This window comes from Macrobrachium nipponense, chromosome 36, assembly GCF_015104395.2.
Source record: "Macrobrachium nipponense isolate FS-2020 chromosome 36, ASM1510439v2, whole genome shotgun sequence".
Lineage (NCBI taxonomy): Eukaryota > Metazoa > Arthropoda > Malacostraca > Decapoda > Palaemonidae > Macrobrachium > Macrobrachium nipponense.
In genome coordinates this window covers 2,678,625-2,689,858 of record NC_087220.1, presented here as the reverse complement: position 1 = coordinate 2,689,858, position 11,234 = coordinate 2,678,625, and positions in this window count along the sequence as shown.

The following is an 11,234-nucleotide window of genomic DNA, read 5'->3' as shown; positions in this document are numbered from 1 at the left end:
TTTTTTTTGTGCTTATTACTTTTTCGTGTATCTCTTTTGTTTTTTATACTTGTCTATCTTTTATTGTTTCATTGGGGGGGGGGGTTTATGGGTCTTGCCCTCTCCTTTTCTTGATGTCATTATCATACCAGTGTGAAGTTTTTTTTTTATTTTTTTTTTAATTTTTTCTTTTTGATTTGATTTTGTATTTTTTTGCTTGTTTCAATTTTTAGTTTTTCTGGTAAAGAAAGCATCCGCCACTTTCGTCCCAACCGCCCTCAGATCCCGCCAAAACAAAAGAGTCCAGAGGCTGTGCCGAACTTTGGTATGTTGATCATCCACCCTCCAATCATCAAGCACACCAAATTACCAGGCCCTCTAGCTTCAGTAGTTTTTTATTTTTTTATTTTATTTTTTTATTTTGATTTAGGGGTTAAAGTTATCCATGATCCTGTTTCTGGCAACGATACAGGTCAAGTGGGCCTTGATTCAAAGTAGCTTTATTTTTATGAACTCGCGGTTGCATTATTTTGCCTTTGTTTTAGATGAATTACATTTTAATTGAATTCATAAGTAGTATTGAGAAACCGTCTTGAAGTTGACATTGCAATTTATTGGACATTGGTGTATCGTCGACTATTTTTAGTGGTTTGTTGCAACGCCAATATCTCGTAAATGAATCAATGAATAGGCTTTTTAAAGTCTCCTCTCTCGTCTATCTTCCTTCTCTCTTCTCATCATCTTTCCCTCTCTCTTCCTCCCTCGTCTCATCTCTCATCTCTCGTTATTATGAATAAATAAATCGTAATATTTTTCGTTGAGCTAACCCTCTCTCCCATCCTCTTTCATCACCATTATTTTTCTTTTCGTTTTTCATTTTTCTGGGGAAAATAAATCTTGATATATTCGTCGATACGGATCTCTCTCTTTTCTTTCTCTCTCTCCTCTTCTCTTCTCTCTCACCTCTTTTTTCGGTTATTTTTGAAATAAATCGTATAATTTCGTCGACTTTAACTCAAATCTCTCTCTCAATCTAATTCACTTCCTCATCTAATCTTCTCTCTCTCTCATCTCTATCTCCTCTCCTCAGCTCTCATCTCTCTCTCTTCTGCTATTTGGTTTTCCTCGAACAATGGGGAAAAAATTATTAATCTTTTCATTATACGTTTTGCTCTGTTTTTACTATCTTAAACTAGATCATAACATTTTCACCTTCATATACAAAGGCATTGTTTTTAAAAAACGAACTTTGGCTAGCCCGTGTACTAACGGTGTGCTGGAACCCGGCTCACTGCCTCTCGCCGTTCCCCTACCTACCACGGCCCCCACCGGGGGGTGGACAAACTGATTTGCAGAGTGGGGAAGGAGGCTGTCCATGGTCTCCCCCTACTGGTCTTTTTTGGAGTTTTACTGATTTTCAACACCTTGACTATTAGTAGATTCTCTTAGCATCGGTGCATCATGATGGTCTAGAGGCCAGTCCCTTACAACGGTCCAGGAGCCTGATTTGGCTTTACATAAGCCAATTATAGGGCTGGAAATTTCTCTAGTCTCTCTCGAGAGTTACATAGGCAGGATGCATGGTTCCACCCCTCTCCTGATGGATGCTTTTGAAAGACGTTAATATCCCTCATGAGAGGTTGAACTCGGAGAGATAGACCTCAGGAGAGTTTTCCAGCCCTGTCATTGGCTTATCAACAGCCAATCAATCAGGAGCGTCGGGGTAAGGGACTGGCCTATACATCATCATATTGCACGGTTGAATGTGAAACTACTTATAGTCCATTGAACTCCTGCTTAAGGATATGATATAAATTCCACCTGATTTTTTGATATGAATAAGATTTTCACATGAACTGCCGCTATTGGCTTGAACTAGTGGGCGACTTGTAGAATGCTTACTGATAGGGAACGATTTTTACCACAGACCTGCTCGTTGTCGAGGCCACTTCTAATTACTGAGGGTTAACCAACAAATAAAGGGAAAAAAGGGAGAAGCCAATTAGTGGGTGTCCTGGTTGTTAGGGCAGTTTAACGAATGGAGAGGCCGCTTAATCATATTTGATTTTTCCGTGGCATATTTTTTTCGTGGAGTTGTGGCTTATGGAGTTTTCAAATGTCTGAGTGTGTATAATATATATAAAATTATTATATATAATATATATATATATAGATATATATATATTATAATATATATATATAGTATATATGTGTGTGTGTGTTGGTGTTGGTGTGTGTGTTGCGCGCGCCTCCGTAGTGTACTATATGTATATACTTATGTATAATATATAGTATATATATTATATATATTATATATATATTATATATTATATATATGTATATATGTTATTGATATATATATATATTATAGAGTATATATATATACATATATCATATAATTATATATATAATATAATCCTTACTGTTTCCATTGGGCGTTATGTCCTGTCTGTCCATGCTGTTTGTCATTCACTCTCGTCCAAACTGGCTTGCCCGATGGTGGGCATGGAAACCTTGTTGGCAGGGTTATTTAGTGGGGACTGATAAAGATGGGTTTATTTTTTAAGGGGGTTTCATCCTACCTCCCATCCCCCCCCCCCACCCCCCGCCCCCTCCCCGTAGTATTGGGGGTGGGTTTGAGGAGGAAGGGGATTTCCTTGTAAACGGAGCTGTTTCTTTGTCCCGTGAAACGAGGCCTGGTTATTTGCTCGTAGACTTAGTTACTTTAAACGAAGTTTCCATACATAATTTCTGTATACATATGTTTGCTAGTGTAAAACAATTCTTGTATGAATAAGACCTCTTGTAGGGATTCTGTTAAATTTTTTAAAAACTAAACTATGGTAAAATGTACATTTTTTGTTGGGGGGTTTTTGTCGGTTACGGTATTTCCCAATTCCGTCTTCGTAAGTTTCCGGGAATTTGAAATCAGATTGAACCTTGAAAAGTTTTTCCGGGTAATAATTGTGAGAATGAAAGTTTCTTGCGCTTTAATTAAGTTTTAATTTTCATCTAAATTGCCTTGATTATTTTTAAAATTCCGTTGCAGTGCATCAAGAATTCTAACTCATTTGCTGCACCAATTCTTTTATAAATAAATAATTGTCCTAAAAAAGTTTAAAGTTTAATTTAAAGCTTGAATTTTTGAAATGTTATTGTCCAAAGTGACTTTAAGATATTGATTATTTTCCAAATGAAGGTTTAACTCCCCTTTTTTCTTTAGGACTTTTTAACAACACGTTGATATTTTTTTTTGTGGACGGTTTGTTGTTGTCATATGTCAGTCACTATCTAGTCTATCTATCTATCTATCTATATTTATATATATGTTTTTAAATAAATTCTTCTGTTAAATCAGGATACGTCTCGAGTATACAAAACGGCCTTTTTATACTCTCCTCTTCTTTCTCTCTCTCTCTCTCATCGTCTTCTTCTCCTCTCTCTCTCTCTCATCAGTTAGTAAGCCATCTTGCTTGGTGAGACGTACCCGCGTGAAGTCACAATAATCAACAGATATCACAAGTTTAACATACGACTAGAATTTGAGAAATATCTAGAAGTGTTCGTGAACTATCGGTGAATAAGATTAGTGTGAAAAATAGTAGGATAAAGCGTCTTCTAAGTTAGTTTATCAAGTGTAATACTATAAATCAGAACAAGATGGCAGTAAGTTCCAACTGCGGAAAAGGTGGCGTAATTTGGCGTGTTTAGCAGATTCGCAATACGATGAGGTAGCAGGAAAGGGAACTGGCATTTCTCATCTATGAAATCAGCAAACAGTCCTAACCAAAAAGATACAAAAGCATTCATAGATATATTAGAAGGATATAATCCTTCAAACTGGAACAAATCTAATGAAAACATCTTGAAAATAATTGAAGAAGTTCCAAATAAAATCCAAGTGGTCAAGAGACTCATAAAGAAAATATACATAAACCAAACATATTCCGACAAAGAAAATGAATAAGGTGGGAATCTTGTGAAATATACTAATTGATGCATTAGGAAAAAGAATGCCAAAAGCATGCAAACTGTGTAAGGTTTGGTATAGCATAGTCAATCCACAAAACCTAATCAGAAAATGTGCTGCTGCAACATTCCGACCCATCCACAGTGTGCTGAGGTAATACAAGATTTGAGAAAAGATACAAGAATTTTTTGTTCAAACATGTCTATCATGGATAGACAATGTTATTAAATCAAGATTGAATGTACAAATAGTTGAGGATGAACGAAGAAGAAGAGAAAGAGGGAAGAAAAGAAGAAAAGAAGAAGAGAAAACGAAGAAAATAAACAAAAAATGAAATGACAGAAAAAAATAAGGAAAAATCAAGAACAAGATAAAAGTATGGATGCAGAGATACTCATTGATACTACATATGAGGCAATAAAGCAGCATACCTACGAAGAAAAATAAATTACGATATGACAACAGAAAAGCAAATCCCGAAGAGGCTCTACCCAGATCTATACAATGACGGGAAAGAGGAAAAAATAGACAAGAAAGACAAAAATCTGCAACCTTTTGAAAGAGGGAATTGCAGATTTGGAGAAAGATGTTACTACAAACATCCTAAGATATGTCAAAACTATGAAATATATGGTAAATGTGCATACTTAGATGGATATGGGATGATTGCAGAGATCTGCATCCAAAAATATGTAAACAACCTAAAAGAAGGAAAAGGATGTAAGTTCGACAAAAATGCAAATATATGCACCCTGTATCCATGAATCATAATCAAATAAATAACCAACCAAGTAATAAAATCCAAAATAAGAAAGAAACAAATAAAGAGAGAAATCAAGAATATCAGGTAAAAGAGAAAAGCAAACCACCAATGAGATATGCAGAGGTGTCAGCAAAAAATTTCAAAGCATCACTCTCCGAAATTCTACTCAAGAGATAATAACTGTATTTATTATGCAAGAGGATATTGCAGAAACGGAGAAAATTGCAGATTCAGACACAAAATTAATAATTATGATGAAGGAAGATCAAATATTATGGAAAAGTTGGATTTTTTAATGTCAGAATTTCTGGAAATGAAAAAAAGACAACATACCAGAACAGGAAAGAGACATGGGAAAATCCTTATTACTATCAGTATTAAATGAAGGAGAAAACACGCAAACCATCATAGTGATGAATGCGTCAGGGTTTAGTTACGAGTAACTCAAAAAGAAAAAATAGAGTACTTAGAAGAACTAACCCAAAATGAAAAGAAAATAGATATAATGAATATAAGTGAAACCTGGTATTCCCAAGAGACTGGGAATGATGATCAAATAAAAGGGTTCCAAACTTATAGATCAGATAGAAAAAAAATAGGAATCAAGGGGGAACCGCAATATATGGGAAAGCACAAAAAACAAAAATGGATATGAGAATATAGTAACTCAGAATGTGAACTAATAAGCGGTAGAATTTGAATCTGAAAAATTGATGAACATAGTATATATAGACCTCCTAATACTAAAGAGTTTGACTTAATAATTGAAAAATTGGATGATATATGTAGAAATCACAAGGACTGGACTATTCTCCTATCTGGTGACTTCAACTTTCCTTTCGTAGAATGGAAAGAACGAATAGGAGATTGTGGTTGTACTTATTACATATAAAAAAGAGAGTAATAGTAGTGCAGAAGATAAGAGGCAATTTGAAAAGCTATTAGATGCTACTAGAATACAACATTCAACAAATAAATCACCTGCCAACAAGAAAGGAAAATACTTTAGACCTAGTATTTGTGAACGAGATGAATTATGTTAAAGAAATAATAGTTTATAATGCGAGTATTTCAGACCATAATGTCATAGAATTAACAGTTCATTCCAAAGCAAGTGAAAACAGAGATAAGCAAGAAATGAAAAAGTGGGAAGGATATGGAAAATACACTTCTACAGTAAAAATATAAAATGGTCAGAAATTAATGAAGAATTAAACAAAGATTGGGATAACATTTTCGTAAGTGATGACATAAGGGTAAATACGGAGATATTATATAAAAATATTGGAGATAATAGTGGAAAAATATATACCGAAGAAGAAAAGTAAACATCATTCATGCATACCAAGAGACAGAAGGATCTTGTTCCAGAAAATCAGAAAGTGGAAAAAGGTCTTGCAAAAGAAAAAAATGCATGGAAAGTTATAGAACTAAAAAGTAAGATAGAAAATGCAGAACAAAAGATTATACAATCAAAAGAAAATGAAAAAACGGGACTTGGAAGAAAAAACCCTAAAATAAATATCAAGCAAAACCCCAAACTATTATACTCATATGCGAAGAAGATGAATAAAAGAAGAATAGAAATAGGCCCTCTGAGAATTGAAGGGAGATTAACGAATGAAAAAAAAAAGGAAATTTGCAACATACTGGCAGAACGATATAAGAGAGAATTCACCCCTAGAATAGATAATGAAGATAATGATATAGAAGTAAGGGATGAAAATAGTGAATATTTAGCTGACATAGATATTAATGAAGCTGATATTGTGCAGGCTATTAATGAAATTGAAAAATGGAGCTGCTGCAGGGCCTGATGGAATTCCTGCTATTTTGTTAAAGAAAGTAGTTCATTCTATCGCAAAGCCACTTGCAATATTATTAAGACAAAGTGTAGATACAGGCAGATATATGATGAGCACAAATTAGCATATATTACCCCTACTTTCAAAAGTGGATCAAGACTAGAGGCAAGTAATTATAGCCTGTGAGTCTAACATCACATATTATGAAAGTGTATGAAAGGGTAATGAAGAAAAATATTATGAAACATTTAATAAAAAAAATAATTTGGTTTAATAAAAGGGACAACATGGTTTCGTACCCGGAAAAAGTACACAACCCAACTGTTAGTCCACCGTTGAAAACATATTCAAAAAATATGAAAGCGGAAATGAAACAGATGTGGTTTATTTAGACTTTGCAAAAGCTTTTGTGAGTAGACCTAATATATTGGCGAAGAAAATTAGAAAACACAATATCGTGGATAAAGTAGGAAGATGGTTAAAAAGAATTTTTACACAACAGAAAACAGATAGTTATTGCAAACACGACGAGAAATCGGATGAAGCCAAGGTAATATCCGGTGTGCCAGCAAGGTACGGTGTTAGCTGCAATACTGTTTGTTATTATGATTGAAGACATAGACAATAATGTTAAGGATTCGGTAGTGAGTAGTTTCGCAGATGACACAAGAATAAGTAGAGAAATTACTTGTGATGAAGATAGGAACGCTCTACAAAGAGACCTTAACAAAGTATATGATTGGGCAGAGGTAAATAGGATGGTATTTAACTCTGATAAATTTGAATCAATAAATTATGGAGACAGAGAAAGCAGCTATATGCATATAAGGGACCTAATAATGAGAACCATCACAAATAAGGAAGCAGTTAAAGACCTTGGTGTGATGATGAATAGGAACATGTTATGCAATGATCAATAGCAACTCTGTTGGCAAAATGTAAAGCAAAATGGGAATGTTGTTACGGCACTTCAAAACAAGAAAAGCTGAACACATGATTATGCTTTTATAAAACATATGTTCGTAGTCCAATTGAATATTGCAATATGATATGGTACCCACACTATCAAAAGGATATTGCACAAATAGAGAGTGTACAAAGGTCCTTTACAGCTAGAATATAAGAAGTTAAGGACCTAGACTACTGGGAAAGACTACAAATTCTTAAAATTATATAGTCTAGAAAGGAGAAGAGAACGCTACATGATAATTCAGGCATGGAAACAGATAGAAGGAATAGCAGAAAATATCATGGAACTAAAAAAAAATATCAGAAAGAGCAAGCAGAGGTAGATTAATAGTGCCCAAAACTATAACCAGGAAAAATAAGGAAAGCACACAGGACTTAATCTACTACGCACCAGCAATCGATAATGCAGCGTCTATTCAATGCGTTGCCAGCTCATCTGAGGAATATATCAGGGAGTTGAGCGTAGATGTGTTTAAGAATAAGCTCGACAAATATCTAAACTGCATCCCAGACCATCCAAGTATTGGAAGATGCAAAATATACCGGAAGATGTACTAGCAACTCTCTGGTAGACATTAGAGGTGCCTCACACTGAGGGACCTGGGGCAACCCGAACAAGATGTAAGGTCTGTAAGTAAGGTAAGGTCTCTCTCTCTCTCTCTCTCTCTCTCTCTCTATATATATATATATATATATATATATATATATATATATATATATATATATATATATATATATATTTATTATATACATATATAGATATATTTATATTTATATAATTTATATTTACATACATATATATATATATATATATATATATATATATATATATATATGATATATATATATATATATATATATACCTGAATCACGAAAGTTTGGAACGTGATAAATCCATAAATAAAGGTATAAGCCACGAAGGGAAATTAACAACGGATTTTCTGCAATATCTTTCGACTTTGTCTGCTGAGTAAAGGAACTAGAGTCTAAAGATCTTGCAGAAACTCAGTTTGTTTAATGTTCCTTTGGCGGCTCTATATATATATATATATATATATATATATATATATATATATATATATATATATATATATATCATATATATATATATATATATATATATATATATCTATCACAAATAAACAATATATGAGGAAAGAAAAATACTGAAAATAGGATGAAATCTGAAAATGAGAAAAGTTTATGTTGTAACAGTTAAGTGCGGTCAACTCTGGTTGTATGCAATCCTTTACCAGTGATATGTTCTATTTTTCGGATATTGAAAATGATTCAAAATTTGGATTAATAACGAAAGCTCTTAAATATTGACAATTAATTTCTTTTTTTTCGGGTCGTGTATGACGGATGTATTAATTTACTGGAGCTGAACGGTTCAGGAAATTTATTACTTCATTACTTAAGGAAACGTCGTTTATTTATTATTATTATTATTATTATTATTATTATTATTATTATTATTTATTATTATTATTATAATTGTTGTTGTTGTTATTATTAGTATTACTGGCCACAGTTTTCCGTGTCGAAAATAATGATGATGGTTACAGGTCCACAATAAATATAGCATGTGAGAGTTGATGGTCTTTGATAATTATTAAAAGCTTTTGAACCTTTGTTATGTTCATCCTCAGTTCAAAATATGGAATTTTCAAAATATTGAATTTTCAAAATATCGAATTTTCAAAATATCGAATTTTCAAAATATGGAATCTTCAAAATATAGAATCTTCAAAATGTTAAATCTTCATAATATTGAATCTTACAAATATTAATCTTCCAAATATAAAATCTTTAAAATATTGGGTCTCAAAAATATTAAATCTCCAAAATATTAAATATTCCGAATATAATATCTTTATGATATTGAATCTTCAATGTATTAGATTTTCCAGATATTAATCTTCCAAATATAAAACCTTTAAAATATTTAACAAATCTCCAAAATATAGAATCTTTCATAATATTGAATATCCAAAATAATAAATTTTCATAATAATCTTAAATCTCCAAAAAAATAATAAATCTTCAAAATAATAAATCTCAAAAATGTTAATTCTTCAAAACTCGATTTGAATCCCTCTAGGCAATAATATTTTCACTTTTAAATCCCACTCACTCGAAATCCTCTCCATATAATTCCATTTGTAAAACCCGTCGGCGCCTGGACATTTGTCTCTGTCCGTCCGAACTCTGAAGTTTGTCTCTTGTCTGCTTGCGTCGTCCTCTCTCTCATCTCTCTCTCTCTCTCTCTCTCTCTCTCTCTCTCTCTCTCGGGAATTCTTTCTTGCAAGACTTTAGTCCTTGGAGATTCAGGTCGAAGTTGATTGGGGTGATCTGTCAAAGTTTTGGTTTAGCGTGATCGGGGTCCTTGTGACGGCTCTTCTCTTATCTCCGTCATGGAAGAAGTGATGGGATCTTGTGTTTGAGGCGTCCTCTCCTCCTCTTCCTCCTCTTCTCCTCCTCCATCCTCCTCGCCTCCTCCTCCTCCTCCTATTCGTTCTCCTTCTTCTTCTTCTTCTTTTCTGTTAAAGAAAACTACTGAGATGGTTTTGTTGTCTGTCAGCACTTTCTTTTCTGTCCGCCCCCAGATCTTAAAAACTACAGAGACTAGAGGGCTGCAAATTGGTATGTTGATCATCCACCCTCCGATCATCAAACATACCAAATTACAGCCCTCTACCCTCAGTAGTTTTTATTTATCTAATTCTGGCAGCGTTATAGGATAGGCCGCCACCGGGGCCGTTGCTGAAAGCTTCATGGGCGTGGCTTATACTGCATTATACACTGGAAACTCGATTATGCCGAAGTATCTCTCTCTCTCTCTCTCTCTCTCTCTCTCTCTCTCTCTCTCTCTCTATGGGGGGGGGGGGGCGTTGTTTATGTCTGGCTCATGCAACCTTTGGAATTCAGGTTTTGTTGTTTAAAGAGTCAATATTTGTTATTCAAATATTTATTTTTTGTTATCGCCATTGTTATTCTTACGTATTTTTAAGAGGTATTGTCATTGTGTGTCAAGGGAACACAGAAGATTATATCAGGCGGAAAGATGTGGATACTTTCAGCCTCTATATAGCATGGGAACACAAAAGATTTTAGAGAGTTTAAATGACAGATAAAAGTTAGCACTTTCTATTTTAATTAATTTTTTAAAAGAAGTAGAAGAAGAATTACGAACGCTGGCAGTCCTTTGTCGAAAAGTATTCTTAACGCTCTTTTCGTGTTTTAAAATATTAATTTGTGAGACGTGAATGGTCAGCTGGTATAGTGGTTAGTGTCATGGCATGTCAATCGCATGTCGCGCTGGGGGTTCGCGTCTCCCCCAGGGCTATGAAAAATCACTGGCTCTGTATCGTGATCAGTTCCTGCTGCAGTAATGGGGAGTTTTTAGCGGTGGGAGGTTGAAACCAACGTTCTTTGGGAGCTTCAGTTTCAAATCAGTGGCCCCTTTGGCCTGCTTGTTCCATGTGAATAGGATTCGCCTACTGAAATAATAATAATAATAATTAATAAATAAAATAATAATGAATAATAATAATAATCATAATAATAATTAATAACAATAATCTTTGGAGGCTTGAATTTTCAAGTCAGTGGCTCCTTTGGTGGGCTTGTTTCATGTGAATAGGTTTTTATCTAATATAATAATAATAATATAATAATAATAATAATATTTTATTATTATTATTATTATTATATTATTATTATTGTTATGTTATTTGTTATTGTT